This window comes from Lactuca serriola, chromosome 2, assembly GCF_051521515.1.
Source record: "Lactuca serriola cultivar US96UC23 chromosome 2, Lser_US96UC23_V15, whole genome shotgun sequence".
Taxonomy (NCBI): Eukaryota; Viridiplantae; Streptophyta; class Magnoliopsida; order Asterales; family Asteraceae; genus Lactuca; species Lactuca serriola.
Genome location: NC_136409.1, coordinates 54,510,281 through 54,516,579, shown reverse-complemented (window position 1 = coordinate 54,516,579; position 6,299 = coordinate 54,510,281).

Below are 6,299 nucleotides of genomic sequence, written 5' to 3'. Positions count from 1 at the left end.
GAACAGAGAGAACATACTATACAGATACAAGAATACTATAACATTAATGTGAACCACTACTTCATGGCATGGAAATATACTGTCGTGTCACGTCTTGTAACCAGAGTCTCCTGGAGGGAGAGCAAGAATTTGTGTATAGATCTATACTGGATTGACCATCCTATACCTTGCTGCTAGCTACAGTGGGACATGCAGGTCTACGTGTCACAACTAGGAATTTTGATGTCTTGTAACAACAACAATGATAACAATTGTGAACCAAAAAAATGTGAAAGCATGTATGATGCTTATTCAATAACAACAAAACTTCCATCAAACACTTTATACAAGCACTGCAAATAGTCAACAAAGAATTGGAAACCCTAGAAATCCCGGTTTAAGTCCATTCTGGACTAGGACTTCCTTATTGGGCCTAATGGGCCAATAAGCTTCCAATTTGACTATTTTGGGCTTAGAACTCTTAAATGGGCTCTAATTGGACCCACTTCCATTTATTTTAATAATTTGGGCCATGTTGGGCCTAGAATGAAATAAAATCCCTCAATGGACCTTATTGGGCCATAACTAACTTAATTAGCCCTAAATGGCCATAAAACTCATACTTTGATGTGTATTGGTCCCATATCTTGGATTTAAGCACTCAAGGCCCAAATCTTATTCTCTCTTTTCTCTTTCTCGGCCCAAGAGGGAAAACAAAAAAAATGTAAATTGATGAAATAAGGAGGGTTATCCACCTCCTTATTATATTTTGGTCTTCCATGCACCATCACGTACTTCCATGCACACCATCACTTCACTTATCTCTCTTTCTCCCTCTCCTTTCTATCCTCTGCCGAAGACACACACCCACATACACATTACATCCAACAAACTCAAGGTGAGTTCATACCCCTCTCTTTTTTATTTTTATAAGTTTTATGGGGGAGAATACAAGTAAAATGTGTAGATATATGTGTATGTGTATGCTATGTGTGATTTCATGTATGTATGTGTGAATTTTTGTGCTTATGTGTTGATTATGTAAACAAAAAGGAAAGAAATCTCGAGATCCATGACATAAGAAGGAAAAAAACATTATCTAAAGTATACTACACTAAACAAGTCAAGAAAAATACCCTCTAAGATTAAAATCAACATATTGTAACATAAAACCAATTTTTGGGCTTAAATTGTCAAATAAACAAAAGTTGGGTTAAAATTGCCATTCACGGTTTTCTTAGGGATCAAAGGAGTTTTTATGGATATTATGCTCTTCAAAGGACTTGAAATGTAAATTGTAGCTTAAAGGGCCAATTTTTGGGCTTTTCGGCCCACTAAGCCCAAAATAGTGAAAAACATGATTTTCAAGGGTTTGAAATGATAATTTTCTCAAAACAGGGGATAAAAAGTTAAACAGGACTATTTCAAGGGTTAAAATGCTTTTCTTTTCCAAAAAGGATAAAAAAATGTAAAGTTTTTGGATTTTGGGCCAAAATTGTAAAAGTTGCAAAAGTTTGGGCTTTAACTGAGAAACACTTTTCTGGAAGGGCTGAAACTGCCAAAGAATAAGTTTTGATCTAAAAATATCAATTGAGTAAGTCTATAGGTCAAATGTGTCAAGAAAATGATTTAAGTGCTTAAAATGTCTTTTTTTTTTTTGTATAAAGGACTAAAATTGTTATTTTTATTAAAGAAGGGCTAAAAAGGAGTCAAACCAACATTTTGAACCAATTATTTTATTTGTAAGATATTTGAGTAAAAAAAATACCAAAAGTTACAACTCATGAAAATAGAGAGATGAACATACGTATAATCCAAATATCGTTATAAACAAATCGACGAGTCTCGTGTTGATACAAAAATAACAATCGTCCAAATCAAACCTTCCAACAATTATACAATTCTTAAAACAAGTAAACAATCAAAACTTTGGGCTTGAAAGTCCAATCATGCTTGTTGGGCCTTTGTGACCCATTAACATGATTTTGGGCCCAAGGAATAATAATAAATGTTATTGGGCCTTCTACGACCCAATTTCATATTTAAGGGACCCTCGATGGCTTTTAAGTGCTATTGGGCCTTAGTGGCCCCTTAGTACTGCTAGTAAGGTCCAAGTAAACAAATACATGTCGATAACCAATAGTAATCAAAGTCAATTGGGATTTAGTGAGTAATAACGGGTGGCACCAACGTGTGTCGGTCGTAGTCTGTAGTTATAATCAAAGTCTCCTGGAGGGAGAGCGAGAGTTTGTGTATAGATCTATATGGGGGTGACTCCCCCACACCTCAGTTGTTCGCTACAGTTAGACTCGGCCAGTCTAGGGTGACAAAATCTTAAGATCAATCCCGACGTTCACCAGAGTGCTAAGACAGACGAACTAGTCATCATCATGCATGGTTATAACAACTCACATAAATAAATCCAATATAAATCAAGTAATCAAGGTCAGTCAAAAGCATTCACGTGAAGGGATAACAATTCGAACCGTTATATGATATTTTTATTTTCGGAAAACATCGCGTTTTCCGGGGAAGTTCAACATTTTTCACTTGTACTTTTAATACGATTTTTTTTAATTATACATGTTTTGAAATCATCATGCATATATTTACGGATCTTCACGCTTTTTATAAACAATGGTGTTTTCAGAAAATATCAGATTTTCTGGGTTGTTTTCGTTCAAACCACACAAAACATTTTCATATCAAACCTGCTTATGAACTCACCAACATTCCATATGTTGACCGTTTTCAAAATAACTTGTATTCTCATATAACAGGTAAGCTGATGCGTAGTACCGAGTATGTTAGTGTGTTGTGCTTTTGAAAACTATCAAACAATTTATGCTATGGATTTGTAATGTTAAAACAATGTACTTGATGTGAACAATTCCAGTTGTAATATATTGATGCATGGTGATGTTGATGAGTTTTAGCTATAAGAACATCCTATGTGCTCATACAAACCCTAATGCTTGGATCTAGGTTTCTCTATTGTACATGCAAGTTATCCAAGACTATAAACCCTAGATCTAGCATATGATAATCAATACAACATATAATTAGGGTTTAGATCATACCTTGATTGTTATGTAGGAATAACAATCTCAAATCCTTCTTGTATTGACTTTAGAAAGCTTAGAGTCACAAATGTCACTCCTCTAATGGTTCACAAACACCAAGAGCAAAAGGATGAAGAGGAGAGATGAAGGAGGTTGCCCAAAAACGTCTACAAACCCTAGAGAAGTCTTGTCCACGTTTTTGGGTCATAAGGGTACTATATATAGTGAGGCTATTAGGGTTATCTAACAAGGAAACCCTAATTTGGATGCTTAAGCCCTAAGCAACCCATGGACTCCTTTCCTTAAGGCCTTGGACGATTTCTCATGGGTTTCCCCCATAAAATTCGTCCACTCCTTAATATAAGGCAATCCATAGCCCAAATTGCAATTATCTTATAATTACAATTCCAGTCCCTTAAGTTTAATTAATCTCTTTTAGTCACAAACTTAATTCTTATTAATTCTTGACTAATATTAATTAAATAATATGATTTCTCCTTTAATATATTATTCTCATAATATATTAATAAATCATATTTAATCATTTCTCTCCATAATTCATCCTATCAAGTTGCTTTGGTGAAGGCAACCCAAAAGGACCATGCACCATCGGGTCAAGTACATACCAAAATAGTTATGGACTTAGACACTAATCCAACAGTCTCCCACTTGGATAAGTATAATAACTATTATGCGTATAACTTCAGATCCTGATCTGCAATCGTAGCTTTCCAAAGCCGCTATCAACTCTGATCCTATCAGATACGCGTGTCCTTTAGATAAGGGATCATATATTCCTCCATTCTAGATATTGTAAGACATTATTTCTAATCATTCTCTTTGTACTATTTCTCGATTTCCGATTTATGACGACTGACTAATTGAACAAATCAAATTAGCCCTAGCCCGGCCGAGCATTTACGTTTGTCATCATTAAATCATCGAGGGCCCAAAGATATCGCTTTTGTCCTACTTTGGATAAAAGGAACGGATAAACTTTGATTCAATGCTCGCTTGCACTCACTCACCGAATTACACACAACAATACGTTTTATAACACCAAGTTACTAGTGCGTTTACATATTATCAATGTGCAACCGATTTGCAAGATACAACTCACACATCTCGGTTTCAAGAATATAAGATGTTATCGTCTCACCAATCACTTGTGATACAATTCATGGAGTGATCCAAGTGAGCGTGGGTTTAATCCAATGCTCAAATCATATTCATAAGCACTCGTGAACGCTGAAGCAAACATTTGCTTATGTCTAATACCTTTTAGACAATCCACACACCAATTCACGACAGTCTTCATTCATACCTACTTCCAACATATGAACGACTGTGGCCCGTTCGAATAATTCGACTGTTCTAAACCAATTAAATTATTCAGGAAGTCAAAACATGCAAAGTGAAACACAAGAATACTATTAATCCCATATGGCCTCAAACCTTTGAGCATAAATAAAACACCTTTTATATATCACCATATCGATTACTCATTATTTGTTGTTTCGGGTAATCAACTTTTTTACTTGAATTATTACACTTGTCCCATGCTCTTAGCATGCACACAATGTTTACCTATGGTTTTTACTTTGTAAAATAGATCCAATGAACACATTTCCAATCATACTCATTTCACAACTCCTAATCCTTTTTATAAGTGAAAGAATATCAAATTCTTTCTACTTATAGAATATATTAGATTCTAACATTTTATGCAATGATCCTTTCGTAATGTCACTGCACCAAAGTCACAAAGACTATTGCCAATGAAATTACAAAGTCCTCTATCGGAGATTGTTACAAGACAGTTCCATAAATATGATGTCTCTCACTCAAAGTACATTCCTTTGAACATCCTTTTGCATAAAAGTTTCTAATCTAGACATTGATTTTCAATATCCAACTCCCAATATGAAAACGTTTCCATATTTTCCATATAACAACTCATTCTTAATAGAATCTTATCTATTCATAATAATGTCGATATGGTCCATCCAATACTATACTATACGTCCAACTACTCACAAGCGATCTATCCTCGGCGAACTTTGGATTGTCCTTTGATAGTTGTTTAATTATCTTAGTCAAAACCGATTCTTGTCCTTTTTCCCACTAAATGCGCTAGACATTTGGAAAATTTAGAATGGTCAAATATTATAGCATTTGCAATCGATCCTATACCCGAAGCGTATGGGACACGATGCATAATGTCTTACATAAAGATTTGATACTTTATCAATCTTCTGCCATAATATCTTTATGTGCCACGTTCTCAAAATTTGAACTATGAAGAGGAATGCCGTAATCATAATCGAAATTCGAGAACACACTATGTTTCCTTGACTAATATTATTAACATTCCACAACCTAAGCCTTTAGATTTGAAATGAAGCATAATATTCTCTCCCTTAATTATAGCAAAACAACTTTTCAACTCTTACAACTTTTCAAAGTATAACTATTGTTTTCTATAATTAATATTGCTAACTCGCAATAATTTCCATAATAATCATACAATCATAACATTTATGCTCCCACTATCATGATTATTATTATAAAACATAACACTTATGCTCCCACTAGCTTTGCCATGTCTTTAGAAACCAGCTCAACTTCCAGAAAAACAATACTTATTGAATTTCTTAAGTTCATGTTTTTAATACCTAGTTCTTTGATAATCCTTTATCAAGGATTCTTGAAGTTATACACCTTTGTCTTAGATAGCTCATATGTTTGTCTAAACAATTTAGACTAATTGCCAAATCTCACAATTCAAATCATGGAATGGGATACCGTAACCATAATCGAATTCCAGAATTCAATTTCACAATCACTATCTTCTTAAAATCTCTCTCAGTGAAAGTATTTCCTCACAATCGTTCTCATGAAGGAGGGAATCTTATGACACTTAGATTTTAATGGTTTATGTGTTCTTGTCCATGTGAATTTGTCAAAACCAAGGTTTACGACAAATTCAAACTCATATGGACCGAACTTCCTTAATCTTGATTTCTTGCCTTATGGTAGCACAACTGCCCACCATGTCTTCCAAGTAGTTAAGCAGCTCACCTTTTTCTATCAATGTACTTTTCATTGATCAAGGTCCTGCCTTTTATGCGTTCAAATGAGAACTCATAGAACTCACATGCATAATTAACTCAAGTGGAATGGCACAGAAACAAACTAATGTCAACACGATAGGTTGTAAACCTCAACTCGTGTGCTAGTGATGATCGATAAGGTCTA